We start from the raw sequence: 17,603 nt of genomic DNA on the forward strand, positions 1-17,603 counted from the left end.
AAGCATTCTTTTTCATTTTTTTACCACATACTATACTAAGGCAAATTCATGGACTACACACTATACCAAGGCATTTTTTTCATCTTTTTTACCACATGCTATATATACTAAAGCATTTTTTTCATTTTTTTACCACATACTATACGAAGGCATTTTTTTTTACCACATACTACACTAAGGCATTTTTTTCATGTTTTTTAACACATACTATACTAAGGCATTTTTTTCATTTTTTTTAACCACATACTATACGAAGGCATTTTTGTTAATTTTTTTAAACCACATACTATACAAAGACATTTTTGTTAATTTTTTTAAACCACATACTATACAAAGACATTTTTTTAATTTTTTTAAACCACATACTATACTAAGGCATTTTTTTTTCATATTTTTACCACATACTATACTAAGGCAAATTCATGGACTACAAACTATAGTCAGGCATTTTTTTCATATTTTTTAACACATACTATACTTAGGCAAATTTTGGCACCACTTAATATACTAAGGCATTTTTTTCATTATTGTTAGCACGTACTATATATACTAAGGCATTTTTTTCATTATTGTTAGCACGTACTATATATACTAAGGCATTTTTTTCATATTTTTACCACATACTATACGAAGGCAAATTTTGGCACCACATACTATACGAAGGCATTTTTTTCATATTTTTTAACACATACTATACTTAGGCAAATTTTGGCACCACTTAATATACTAAGGCATTTTTTTCATTATTGTTAGCACGTACTATATATACTAAGGCATTTTTTCATTATTGTTAGCACGTACTATATATACTAAGGCATTTTTTTCATATTTTTACCACATACTATACGAAGGCAAATTTTGGCACCACATACTATACGAAGGCATTTTTTTCATTGTTTTTACCACATACTATACTAAGGCATTTTTTTCATCTTTTTTAACACATACTATATGAAGGCATTTTTTTTACCACATACTACACTAAGGTAAATTCGTGGACTACACACTATACTAAGGCATTTTTTTCGTTGTTTTTTACCACATACAATACAAAGACATTTTTTTAATTTTCTTAAACCACATACTATACTAAGGCAAATTTTGGCACCACTTACTATACTATATATAGTATGGACTACACACTATAGTAAGGCATTCTTTTCCATTTTTTACCACATACTATACTAAGGCAAATTCATAGACTACACGCTATACTAAGGCATTTTTTTCATTTTTTTTACCACATACAATACAAAGACATTTTTTTAATTTTTTTAAACCACATACTATACTAAGGCTTTTTTTTCAGTTTTTACCACATACTATATTAAGACTTTTGTTTTTCATTTTTTTACCACATACTATACTAAGGCAAATTTTGGCACCACTTGCTATACTAAGGCTATCTTGTTTCATTTTTGTACCACATACTATACTAAGACATTTTTTCATTTTTTAAACCACATACTACACTAAGGTAAATTCGTGGACTACACACTATACTAAGGCATTTTTTTACCACATACTATATTAAGACTTTTTTTTTTTTTTTTTTTACCACATACTATACTAAGGCAAATTCATGGACTACACACTATAGTCAGGCAGGGTTTGCAGCGTGTGTACCACATACTACCCTAAGGCTTGGTGGTCATGTGGGGGGGGACCACAGGCGACGCGTAGCTTAAAGCATGGGGGGGCAGGGGGGTGACCCACAGACGCGACGAAGGCAGGGGGGGGGGACTCAACAGGACGGACAGAAGGCAGGTGGGCCGGGGGAAACACAGGCCGAGAGACGGAGGGGGGGCAGGGGGGTGACCACGAGACGATACGATGGCAGGGGGGAAAAGGGGGGGGAACTCCACAGACCGAGACATAAGACATGGAACTCCAGGGGGGGGGGAGGGGGAGGGGAAAGGGGGGTGTAAAGGGGGGGTGGAAACCACATACGAGACGAAAGGCATGGGTGAACCACAGACTAGACGAAGGCAGGGGTTCAGGGGGGTACCACAGACAGACTAAGGCAACTTTGGCACCAATACGATACCAGATATCGTATGGAAACCACTAGAGTAAGGCAGCCGTGTCAGGTTGTGTGTAAAACACACTAGACTAAGGCATTTTTTTCATTGTTTTTACCACATTATCCACTAAGGTCCTTCGTGGACTACCACTATACAAGGCATTCTTTTCTCATTTTTTTAACACATACTATACTACGGCAAATCATGGACTACACACTATACTAAGGTATTTTTTCATTCTTTTTTACCACCATACTATACTTAGCAAATTTTGGCACCACATCCTATCCGTAGAGAGCGTATGGACTACACAGATAGTAAGGCAGCTTTTTTTTGGGGAAACACACTATACTAGGCATTTTTTTCATTTTTTTAACACATACTTATACGAATGGCATTTGTTTACCAATCCTACACTAAGGGTAAAATTGTGGACTACACACTATCTAAGGGCATTGTTTTCATTTTTTTTTTACCACCTAGTATACGAAGGCCTTTTTTCACCAACATACCTACTAGGCATTTTTTTCATTGTTTTTACCAAATACTATAAAAAGACATTTTTTAATCTTTTTAATACCACATACTATACTAAGGCATTTTTTAACCAACGATACTATACTAAGGCATTTTTTTTCCATTTTTTTACCACATACTATACTAAGGCATTTTTTTTTCATTTTTTTTTTAACCACATACTATACGAAGGCATTTTTTACACCACAACTATACTTAGTCACATTTTGTCACCACTTATAGACTAAGGCATTTTTTTCATTATTGTTAGCACGTACTATATATACTAAGGCATTTTTTTCATGATTTGGTAGACGGACTATCTTATACTAAGGCATTTTTTTTTCATATTTTTACCCCCCTACTATACGACGGCAACTTTTGGCACCAACTATATACGAAAGCATTTTTTTCATATTTTTTACCCATACTATACTTAGCAAATTTTTGGCACCCACTTAATATACTAAGGCATTTTTTTCATTATTGGTTAGACGTTACTCTATCTGACGAAGGCCTTGGTTTTCTGAGTGGTACGCTACGGACTATAGTCTACTAAGGATTGGGGTGCAGCGGGGGTAACCCCGAGAATCTGAGGAAGGCATTGGGGTACACAGACGACACGAAGGTAAGGCGTCTCCCCGGGACGACACCACGAGACGAAGGCCTGGTGTTGGCGGGGGGGGTACCACATACAGAAAAAAGACATGTGGGAATTTCTGAAACCACATTCCTAGACGATAGGCAAAGGGGGGCACCACGTACGGGACGAGAGAAGTATTGGGGACTACACACGAGAGTTAGGCAGTCGTGGCCCGTGGGGACCTACATACGCTTACTAAGGCAAAGGCCTGAACTACACGCTGATACTAAGGCATGTTTTTTCATATTGTTATCCACATACTAGACGAAGACCTTTTTTTCCTTTTTTTAAACCACATTACTCTACGAAGGCATTTTTAACCCACACACTATACTAAGGCAAATTTTGCACCACATACGAGACCGAAGTGCGGTGGGTGCAGGGGGGACCACCAGCGCGAGGACGACGGGTGGGGGGCAGGGGGTTGACCACAGACGAGTACGAGGCAAAGGGTCGGCAACACGTGCTAGACGAAGCGAGGCTGTGGCATGTGGGGACCACAGACGAGACGAAGAAGGTGTGGCAGTGGGTGAAAACCACATACTACACTACGGGAAAGTCGTGGACTACAGATGCGAAGGCATTTTTTTACCACCTATATCTAGAGTTAGACCTGTTTTTTTTTTTTTTTTGAACACAGATATACTAAGGCAAAGTCCGGGACTATACACTATAGTCAGGCATTTTTTTCATCTTTTGTCACAGACGACACTATAGGGGCCGGGGGGGGGCAGGGGGGACCTACAGCCGAGAGAGACGAAAGGCATGGTGGTCAGGGGGGACCACCAGACTAGCCGAAGGCAGGTGGGGGGCCCACAGACGACACAAGGCAGGGGGTGGGGCAGGGGTGGGACACCTACGAGACGAAGGCAGGGGGGCAGGGGGGGAACCGAGCAGTACGAGACGAAGGCATGGGGGGACAAGGGGGGGAAAACTCACAGACGAGACAAAGGACAGAGGGGGTAAAATGGGGTGAAACCACAGACTGAGAAAAGACAGGGGGGGAAGTGGGGGAGGAACCAACAGTACGAGACGAAGGCAGGTGGTGGCATAGTGGGACCACAGACGTAGACGAAAGTGCCAAATGCTATGGGACTGACAAACGAGAGTCAGGCAGGTTTGGCTAGAGGTTTTTAAACAATACTATACTAGGCAAATTTGGGCACCACTTAATATCCTAAGGATTTTTTCATTAGTTAGCACGTACTATTATACTTAAGGCAGTTGTTTCATTCTTGTTTGAGCACGGATATATCTACTAAGGCATGGTTTTCATATTTTTTACCACCTACTATCCGAAAGGCAAATTTTGGCACCACAACGATACGAAGGCATTGTGGGCATAGTTTGTTAACCACAGACTCTACTTAGGCAAATTGTGGCACCCACGTAAGATCTATATGGCAGTGTTCCTTATGGGTAGCACGTACTATATCTTACTAAGAATTTTTTTTCCTTCTGTTCGCAGTTACTAATATTATACAAGGCACGTTTTGTGTCAGATGTGACCACATACTCGACGAATGGCAACGGGGGCACCACAATTAACGACGGCAGGGTTGGCAGGGTGTTTACACAGCGAGACTAAGGCAGGGGTCAGCGGTGTTAACACATAAAGAGCATGAAGGCATTTTGGGGACCATATACTACACTAAGGGAAAGGCGTGGGCTACCACACTAGACTAAGGCAGGGTGTTGCGGTGGGGGGGGGACCACAGGACAGGACAAAACTGTGGGGAAGGGGAGTGAAAACCAAGACGCGACGAAGGCCTAAAGGGGGGCACAAGGACGAGACGAGATGTAAGGAGGCGACGACCCACGAGAGGACGGCAGGCGGGCCATTTTGGGACCACGCCGAGACGAGGCAAAGGCCTGAGGGGACGATCCACGCGAGACGAAGCAGGGGGTGCAGGTGTGGGAACCACTACAATGACTACGACAGGGGGAAGGGGGGGAAACCAGACGAGACGAAGGCTGGGGGTCAGGGGGACCACAGACGCAGAGTAAGACGGTGGGGGGCAGGGGGGACCTATCAGACGAGACGAAGGCAAATTTTGGCACCCACTGTGAGTAGACGAAGCGAGGCGTGTGCAGGGTGTGACCACCCTAGAGACTAAGACAGGTGTTTCAGTGTGAAACAAACACTACGCCACTACAGTAACTTCGTGGACTACACACTATATAGGCAGTTTTTTACCACCCTCCTATATTAAGACTTTTTTTTTTTTTTTTTTTTTTACCACAACTCTCCAGCAATCCATGGGCCAGGGACTACACATCTATAAGTCAGGCATTTTGTCAGCGTTTTTACCACAGACACACTAAGGCAGTGTTCTTTTTATTGTGTTTACCACCTGCCTTAGATATGGACTAAAGCATGTTGTCATTTTGTGGACCACATACTATACGAAGGCATTTTTTTACCACTACTACACTAAGGCATTTTTCATGTGTTTTTTAACACATACATACTAAGGCATTTTTTTCATTTTTTTTAACCACATACTATACGAAGGCATTTTTTTCATTTTTTAAACCACATACTTATACAAAGACATTTTTTAAATTTTTTTAAACCAAATACTATACGAAGGCATTTTTAACCACATACTATCGAAGCATTTTTTCATTTTTTTACCACCATACCATACTAAGCAAATTTGGCACCACCTACTATACTATAAATGGACACACACAGTAGGAATCCTTTTTCCTATGTTACACCTCATTCCTAAGGCATTTTTTCATTGTTTTACCACATACTACACTAGGTAAATTGTGGACTCCACACTCTACTAAGGCATTTTTTCATTTTTTTTTAACCATACTATACTAAGGCAAATTCCAGGACTACACACTGATACTAAGGTATTTTTTCATCTTTTTACCCACATTACTACTACTTAGGCAAAGTTTGGCACACATTACTATACTATATACTAGTATGGACTACACACTATAGTTAAGGCATCCTTTTCATTTTTTTTAAACACACTATACTAAGGCATTTTTTCTTTTTTAACACACTACTAACGAAGGGCAGTTTTTTTTACCACATACGACACTAGGTAAATTCGTGGACTACACACTATATAAGGCATTTTTTTCATTTTTTTTTAACCACATAGTATACGAAGGCATTTTTTAACCACATACTATACTAAGGCATTTTTTTCATTGTTTTGTACCACAACTATAAAAGACATTTTTTAAATTTTTTAAACCACATACTATACTAAGGCAATTTTTTAACCTACATACTATACTAAGGCATTTTTTTCATATTTTTACCACATACTATACTAAGGGACATTTTTTAATTTTTTTAAACCACATACTATACGAAGGCATTTTTTAACCACATACTATACTTAGGCAAATTTTGGCACCACTTAATATACTAAGGCATTTTTTTCATTATTGTTAGCACGTACTATATATACAAGGCATTTTTTCATTATTTTAGCACGTACTTATATACTAAGGCATTTTTTTCATATTTTTACCACATACTATCCGAAGGCAAATTTGGCACCACATACTATACGAAGGCATTTTTTTCATATTTTTTAACACATACTATACTTAGGCAAATTTTGGCACCACTTAATATACTAAGGCATTTTTTTCATTATTGTTAGCACGTACTATATATACTAAGGCATTTTTTTCATTATTGTTAGCACGTACTATATATACTAAGGCATTTTTTTCATATTTTTACCACATACTATACGAAGGCAAATTTTGGCACCACATACTATACGAAGGCATTTTTTTCATTGTTTTTACCACATACTATACTAAGGCATTTTTTTCATCTTTTTTAACACATACTATATGAAGGCATTTTTTTTACCACATACTACACTAAGGTAAATTCGTGGACTACACACTATACTAAGGCATTTTTTTCGTTTTTTTTACCACATACAATACAAAGACATTTTTTTAATTTTTTTAAACCACATACTATACTAAGGCTTTTTTTTCAGTTTTTACCACATACTATATTAAGACTTTTGTTTTTCATTTTTTTACCACATACTATACTAAGGCAAATTTTGGCACCACTTGCTATACTAAGCTATTCTTTTTCATTTTTTTACCACATACTATACTAAGACATTTTTTTCATTTTTTTAAACCACATACTACACTAAGGTAAATTCGTGGACTACACACTATACTAAGGCATTTTTTTACCACATACTATATTAAGACTTTTTTTTTTTTTTTTTTTACCACATACTATACTAAGGCAAATTCATGGACTACACACTATAGTCAGGCATTTTTTTCATCGTTTTTACCACATACTACACTAAGGCATTTTTTTTTTCATTTTTTTACCACATGCTATATATACTAAAGCATTTTTTTTCATTTTTTACCACATACTCTACGAAGGCATTTTTTTTACCACATACTACACTAAGGCATTTTTTTCATGTTTTTTAACACATACTATACTAAGGCATTTTTTTCATTTTTTTTAACCACATACTATACGAAGGCATTTTTTAAATTTTTTTAAACCACATACTATACAAAGACATTTTTTAAATTTTTTTAAACCACATACTATACGAAGGCATTTTTTAACCACATACTATACGAAGGCATTTTTTTCATTTTTTTTACCACATACCATACTAAGCGAGGGAGAAATTTTGGCACCACATACTATACTATATATAGTATGGACTACACACTATAGTAAGGCATCCTTTTTCATTTTTTTTAAACACACTATACTAAGGCATTTTTTTCATTGTTTTTACCACATACTACACTAAGGTAAATTCGTGGACTACACACTATACTAAGGCATTTTTTTCATTTTTTTTAACACATACTATACTAAGGCAAATTCATGGACTACACACTATACTAAGGTATTTTTTTCATCTTTTTTACCACATACTATACTTAGGCAAATTTTGGCACCACATACTATACTATATATAGTATGGACTACACACTATAGTAAGGCATCCTTTTTCATTTTTTTTTAACCACATAGTATACGAAGGCATTTTTTAACCACATACTATACTAAGGCATTTTTTTCATTGTTTTTACCACATACTATAAAAAGACATTTTTTAAATTTTTTTAAACCACATACTATACTAAGGCATTTTTTAACCACATACTATACTAAGGCATTTTTTTTCCATTTTTTTACCACATACTATACTAAGACATTTTTTTCATTTTTTTTAACCACATACTATACGAAGGCATTTTTTAAACCACATACTATACTTAGGCAAATTTTGGCACCACTTAATATACTAAGGCATTTTTTTCATTATTGTTAGCACGTACTATATATACTAAGGCATTTTTTTCATTATTGTTAGCACGTACTATATATACTAAGGCATTTTTTTCATATTTTTACCACATACTATACGAAGGCAAATTTTGGCACCACATACTATACGAAGGCATTTTTTTCATATTTTTTAACACATACTATACTTAGGCAAATTTTGGCACCACTTAATATACTAAGGCATTTTTTTCATTATTGTTAGCACGTACTATATATACTAAGGCATTTTTTTCATTATTGTTAGCACGTACTATATATACTAAGGCATTTTTTTCATCTTTTTTAACACATACTATATGAAGGCATTTTTTTTACCACATACTACACTAAGGTAAATTCGTGGACTACACACTATACTAAGGCATTTTTTTTCGTTTTTTTTACCACATACAATACAAAGACATTTTTTTAATTTTCTTAAACCACATACTATACTAAGGCAAATTTTGGCACCACTTACTATACTATATATAGTATGGACTACACACTATAGTAAGGCATTCTTTTCCATTTTTTACCACATACTATACTAAGGCAAATTCATAGACTACACGCTATACTAAGGCATTTTTTTTCATATTTTTACCACATACTATACTAAGACATTTTTTTCATTTTTTTAAACCACATACTATACGAAGGCATTTTTTAACCACACACTATACTAAGGCAAATTTTGGCACCACATACTATACTAAGGCTTTTTTTTCAGTTTTTACCACATACTATATTAAGACTTTTGTTTTTCATTTTTTTACCACATACTATACTAAGGCAAATTTTGGCACCACTTGCTATACTAAGCTATTCTTTTTCATTTTTTTACCACATACTATACTAAGACATTTTTTTCATTTTTTTAAACCACATACTACACTAAGGTAAATTCGTGGACTACACACTATACTAAGGCATTTTTTTACCACATACTATATTAAGACTTTTTTTTTTTTTTTTTTTTACCACATACTATACTAAGGCAAATTCATGGACTATACACTATAGTCAGGCATTTTTTTCATCTTTTTTACCACATACTACACTAAGGCATTTTTTTTTCATTTTTTTACCACATGCTATATATACTAAAGCATTTTTTTCATTTTTTTACCACATACTATACGAAGGCATTTTTTTTTACCACATACTACACTAAGGCATTTTTTTCATGTTTTTTAACACATACTATACTAAGGCATTTTTTTCATTTTTTTTAACCACATACTATACGAAGGCATTTTTTAAATTTTTTTAAACCACATACTATACAAAGACATTTTTTAAATTTTTTTAAACCACATACTATACGAAGGCATTTTTTAACCACATACTATACGAAGGCATTTTTTTCATTTTTTTTACCACATACCATACTAAGGCAAATTTTGGCACCACATACTATACTATATATAGTATGGACTACACACTATAGTAAGGCATCCTTTTTCATTTTTTTTAAACACACTATACTAAGGCATTTTTTTCATTTTTTTTAACACATACTATACTAAGGCAAATTCATGGACTACACACTATACTAAGGTATTTTTTTCATCTTTTTTACCACATACTATACTTAGGCAAATTTTGGCACCACATACTATACTATATATAGTATGGACTACACACTATAGTAAGGCATCCTTTTTCATTTTTTTTAAACACACTATACTAAGGCATTTTTTTCATTTTTTTTAACACATACTATACGAAGGCATTTTTTTTACCACATACTACACTAAGGTAAATTCGTGGACTACACACTATACTAAGGCATTTTTTTCATTTTTTTTTAACCACATAGTATACGAAGGCATTTTTTAACCACATACTATACTAAGGCATTTTTTTCATTGTTTTTACCACATACTATAAAAAGACATTTTTTAAATTTTTTTAAACCACATACTATACGAAGGCATTTTTTAAACCACATACTATACTTAGGCAAATTTTGGCACCACTTAATATACTAAGGCATTTTTTTCGTTATTGTTAGCACATACTATATATACTAAGGCATTTTTTAAATATTTTTACCACATACTATACGAAGGCATTTTTTTTACCACATACTACACTAAGGTAAATTCGTAGACTACACACTATACTATATATAGTATGGATTACACACTATAGTAAAGGATTCTTTTTCATTTTTTTACCACATACTATACTAAGGCAAATTCGTGGACTACACACTATACTAAGGCATTTTTTTCATCTTTTTTACCACATACTATACTAAGGTAAATTCATGGACTACACACTATACCAAGGCATTTTTTTCATATTTTTACCACATACTATACCAAGGCATTTTTTTCATTTTTTTTTAACCACATACTGTACGAAGGCATTTTTTTCATTTTTTTTTACCACATACTATACAAAGACATGTTTTTAATTTTTTTAAACCACATACTATACGAAGGCATTTTTTAACCACATACTATACGAAGGCATTTTTTTCATTTTTTTACCACATACTATACAAAGACATGTTTTTAATTTTTTTAAACCACATACTATACTAAGGCATTTTTTTCATCTTTTTTAACACATATTATACTTAGGCAAATTTTGGCACCACATACTATACTATATATAGTATGGACTACACACTATAGTAAGGCATTCTTTTTCATTTTTTTTTAACACATACTATACTAAGACATTTTTTTCATTTTTTATACCACATACTACACTAAGGTAACTTCGTGGACTACACACTATACTAAGGCATTTTTTTCATCTTTTTTAAACCACATACTATACTAAGGCATTTTTTTTTTCATATTTTTACCACATACTATACGAAGGCTTTTTTTTTTCATTTTTTTAACACATACAATACAAAGACATTTTTTTCATTTTTTTAAACCACATACTATACTAAGGCATTTTTTAACCACATACTATACTAAGGCATTTTTTTTACCACATACTACACTAAGGTAAATTCGTGGACTACACACTATACTAAGGCGTTTTTTTCATTTTTTTACCACATACTATATTAAGACTTTTTTTTTTTTTACCACATACTATACTAAGGCAAATTCATGGACTACACACTATAGTCAGGCATTTTTTTCATCTTTTTTACCACATACTACACTAAGGAATTTTTTTGTCATTTTTTTACCACATGCTATATATACTAAAGCATTTTTTTCATTTTTTTACCACATGCTATATATACTAAAGCATTTTTTTCATTTTTTTACCACATACTATACGAAGGCATTTTTTTTTACCACATACTACACTAAGGCATTTTTTTCATTTTTTTTAACCACATAGTATACTAAGGCATTTTTTTCATCTTTTTTAACACATACTATATGAAGGCATTTTTTTTACCACATACTACACTAAGGTAAATTCGTGGACTACACACTATACTAAGGCATTTTTTTCATTTTTTTTACCACATACTATACTAAGGCAAATTTTGGCACCACTTGCTATACTAAGCTATTCTTTTTCATTTTTTTACCACATACTATACTAAGACATTTTTTTCATTTTTTTAAACCACATACTATACTAAGGCTTTTTTTTCAGTTTTTACCACATACTATATTAAGACTTTTGTTTTTCATTTTTTTACCACATACTATACTAAGGCAAATTTTGGCACCACTTGCTATACTAAGCTATTCTTTTTCATTTTTTTACCACATACTATACTAAGACATTTTTTTCATTTTTTTAAACCACATACTACACTAAGGTAAATTCGTGGACTACACACTATACTAAGGCATTTTTTTACCACATACTATATTAAGACTTTTTTTTTTTTTTTTTTTTACCACATACTATACTAAGGCAAATTCATGGACTACACACTATAGTCAGGCATTTTTTTCATCGTTTTTACCACATACTACACTAAGGCATTTTTTTTTCATTTTTTTACCACATGCTATATATACTAAAGCATTTTTTTCATTTTTTTACCACATACTATACGAAGGCATTTTTTTTACCACATACTACACTAAGGCATTTTTTTCATGTTTTTTAACACATACTATACTAAGGCATTTTTTTCATTTTTTTTAACCACATACTATACGAAGGCATTTTTTAAATTTTTTTAAACCACATACTATACAAAGACATTTTTTAAATTTTTTTAAACCACATACTATACGAAGGCATTTTTTAACCACATACTATACGAAGGCATTTTTTTCATTTTTTTTACCACATACCATACTAAGGCAAATTTTGGCACCACATACTATACTATATATAGTATGGACTACACACTATAGTAAGGCATCCTTTTTCATTTTTTTTAAACACACTATACTAAGGCATTTTTTTCATTTTTTTTACCACATACTACACTAAGGCAAATTCATGGACTACACACTATACTAAGGTATTTTTTTCATCTTTTTTACCACATACTATACTTAGGCAAATTTTGGCACCACATACTATACTATATATAGTATGGACTACACACTATAGTAAGGCATTCTTTTTCATTTTTTTTTAACACATACAATACAAAGACATTTTTTTAATTTTTTTAAACCACATACTATACGAAGGCATTTTTTAACCACATACTATACGAAGGCATTTTTTTCATTTTTTTACCACATACTATACAAAGACATGTTTTTAATTTTTTTAAACCACATACTATACTAAGGCATTTTTTTTCATATTTTTACCACATACTATACTAAGACATTTTTTTCATTTTTTTAAACCACATACTACACTAAGGTAAATTCGTGGACTACACACTATACTAAGGCATTTTTTTCATCTTTTTTAACACATATTATACTTAGGCAAATTTTGGCACCACATACTATACTATATATAGTATGGACTACACACTATAGTAAGGCATTCTTTTTCATTTTTTTTTAACACATACTATACTAAGACATTTTTTTCATTTTTTATACCACATACTACACTAAGGTAACTTCGTGGACTACACACTATACTAAGGCATTTTTTTCATCTTTTTTAAACCACATACTATACTAAGGCATTTTTTTTTTCATATTTTTACCACATACTATACGAAGGCTTTTTTTTTTTCATTTTTTTAACACATACAATACAAAGACATTTTTTTCATTTTTTTAAACCACATACTATACTAAGGCATTTTTTAACCACATACTATACTAAGGCATTTTTTTTACCACATACTACACTAAGGTAAATTCGTGGACTACACACTATACTAAGGCATTTTTTTCATTTTTTTACCACATACTATATTAAGACTTTTTTTTTTTTTTTTTTTACCACATACTATACTAAGGCAAATTCATGGACTACACACTATAGTCAGGCATTTTTTTCATCTTTTTTACCACATACTACACTAAGGAATTTTTTTGTCATTTTTTTACCACATGCTATATATACTAAAGCATTTTTTTCATTTTTTTACCACATACTATACGAAGGCATTTTTTTTTACCACATACTACACTAAGGCATTTTTTTCATTTTTTTTAACCACATATTATACGAAGGCATTTTTTAACCACATACTATACTAAGACATTTTTTTCATTTTTTTAAACCACATACTATACTAAGGCATTTTTTAACCACATACTATACTAAGGCATTTTTTTTCATATTTTTACCACATACTATACTAAGGCATTTTTTTACCACACACTATACTAAGGCAAATTCATGGACTACACACTATACTAAGGCATTTTTTTCATCTTTTTTAAAACATACTATACGAAGGCATTTTTTTTTACCACATACTATACCAAGGCATTTTTTTCATTTTTTTTTAACCACATACTATTCGAAGGCATTTTTTAACCACATACTATACTAAGGCATTTTTTTCATTGTTTTTACCACATACTATACCAAGGCATTTTTTTCATTTTTTTTTAACCACATACTATTCGAAGGCATTTTTTTACCACATACCATACTAAGGCAAATTTTGGCACCACATACTATACTATATATAGTATGGACTACACACTATAGTAAGGCATTCTTTTTCATTTTTTTTAACACATACTATACTAAGACATTTTTTTCATTTTTTTTACCACATACTACACTAAGGTAAATTCGTGGACTACACACTATACTAAGGCATTTTTTTCTTTTTTTTTTACCACATACTATACTCAGGCATTTTTTTCATATTTTTACCACATACTATACCAAGGCATTTTTTTCATTTTTTTTTAACCACATACTATACGAAGACATTTTTTTCATTTTTTTTACCACATACAATACAAAGACATTTTTTTAATTTTTTCAAACCACATCCTATACGAAGGCATTTTTTTACCACACACTATACTAAGGCAAATTTTGGCACCACATACTATACTAAGGCATTTTTTTCATTGTTTTTACCACATACTATACGCGAAGGCATTTTTTTTACCACATACTACACTAAGGTAAATTCGTGGACTACACACTATACTAAGGCATTTTTTTCATTTTTTTACCACATACTATACGAAGGCATTTTTTTTTTCATTTTTTTTACCACATACTATACTAAGGCAAATTTTGGCACCACTTACTATACTATATATAGTATGGACTACACACTATAGTAAGGCATTCTTTTTCATTTTTTTACCACATACTATATTAAGACTTTTTTTTTTTTTTTTTTTTACCACATACTATACTAAGGCAAATTCATGGACTACACACTATAGTCAGGCATTTTTTTCATCTTTTTTACCACATACTACACTAAGGCATTTTTTTTTCATTTTTTTACCACATGCTATATATACTAAAGCATTTTTTTCATTTTTTTACCACATACTATACGAAGGCATTTTTTTTACCACATACTACACTAAGGTAAATTCGTGGACTACACACTATACTAAGGCATTTTTTTCATTTTTTTACCACATACTATACCAAGGCATTTTTTTCATTTTTTTTTAACCACATACTATACGAAGGCATTTTTTAACCACATACTATACTAAGGCATTTTTTTCATTGTTTTTACCACATACTATACAAAGACATTTTTTAAATTTTTTTAAACCACATACTATAACGAAGGCATTTTTTAACCACATACTATACTAAGACATTTTTTTCATTTTTTTTAACCACATACTATACGAAGGCATTTTTTAACCACATACTATACTAAGGCATTTTTTTCATTTTTTTACCACATACTATACTAAGGCATTTTTTTCATTGTTTTTACCACATACTATACAAAGACATTTTTTTAATTTTTTTAAACCACATACTATACGAAGGCATTTTTTAACCTCATACTATACTAAGACATTTTTTTCATTTTTTTTACCACATACAATACAAAGACATTTTTTTAATTTTTTTAAACCACATACTATACTAAGGCATTTTTTAACCACATACTATACTAAGGCTTTTTTTTTCCATTTTTTTAACACATACTATACTAAGACATTTTTTAAATTTTTTTAAACCACATACTATAGTAAGGCATTTTTTTCATATTTTTACCACATACTATACCAAGGCATTTTTTTCATTTTTTTTTAACCACATACTATACGAAGGCATTTTTTAACCACATACTATACTAAGGCATTTTTTTCATTTTTTTACCACATACTATACAAAGACATTTTTTAAATTTTTTTAAACCAAATACTATAACGAAGGCATTTTTTTTTTCATATTTTTACCACATACTATACTAAGGCAAATTTTGGCACCACATACTACACTAAGGCAAATTCATAGACTACACACTATAGTAAGGCATTTTTTCATTTTTTTTAACACATACTATACTAAGACATTTTTTTCATTTTTTTTAACACATACTATACTAAGGCAAATTCGTGGACTACACACTATAGTAAGGCATTTTTTTACCACATAATATACTAAGGCAAATTTTGGCAACACATACTATAGTAAGGCATTTTTTTCATTTTTGTTACCACATATTATACTAAGACATTTTTTAAATTTTTTTAAACCACATACTATACGAAGGCATTTTTTAACCACATAATATACTAAGGCATTTTTTTTCATATTTTTACCACATACTATACTAAGACATTTTTTTTCATTTTTTTTTACCACATACTACACTAAGGCAAATTCATAGACTACACACTATAGTAAGGCATTTTTTTCATTTTTGTTACCACATATTATACTAAGGCAAATTCGTGGACTACACACTATAGTAAGGCATTTTATTTTCATTTTTTTACCACATACTATACTAAGGCAAATTTTGCACCGCATACTAAACGAAGTCAAATTTTGCACCACATCCTAAACAAAGGCAAATTTTGCACCACATCCTAAACTGAGGCAAATTTTGCACCACATCCTAAACTGAGGCAAATTTTGCACCACACACTAAACTGAGGCAGATTTTGCACCACATACTAAACTGAGGCAGATTTTGCACCACACACTAAATTGAGGCAGATTTTGCACCACACTCTAAACTGAGGCAGATTTTGCACCACACACTAAACTGAGGCAGATTTTGCACCACACACTAAACTGAGGCAGATTTTGCACCACACACTAAACTGAGGCAGATTTTGCACCACACACTAAACTGAGGCAGATTTTGCACCACACACTAAACTGAGGCAGATTTTGCACCACATACTAAACTGCAGCAGATTTTGCACCACATACTAAACTAAGGCAAATTATTCACCACACACTAAACTAAGGCAAATTTTACACGCCATACTGTACTAATGCATATTTTCCACAACATACTATAGTAAAGTACGGTATATACTCAATTTCACTCCAACTATAAGCCATTGAACCCTCAGGTGCAGCTCATCAATCCAGCACAACCTGTGACAGGCAATAGAGGGATATATTTGTCCTTTTGACTATTTAACAAGCTGTTTTAGCACTACATATTTGCCTAAACCCAGAGCTCTGACAGCAAAATATGTCAAAATTAAAAATATAACTGTTTTCAGCAAAACTCACCCCGAGCCTGATGTCGTTGCTGCGTCTCCTCCGGCGTTTGTTGTATCTTGATATATCTTCATTTCCCGCCGCT

The sequence above is a fragment of the Mastacembelus armatus genome, chromosome 23 (genome assembly GCF_900324485.2).
Source record: "Mastacembelus armatus chromosome 23, fMasArm1.2, whole genome shotgun sequence".
Taxonomy (NCBI): Eukaryota; Metazoa; Chordata; class Actinopteri; order Synbranchiformes; family Mastacembelidae; genus Mastacembelus; species Mastacembelus armatus.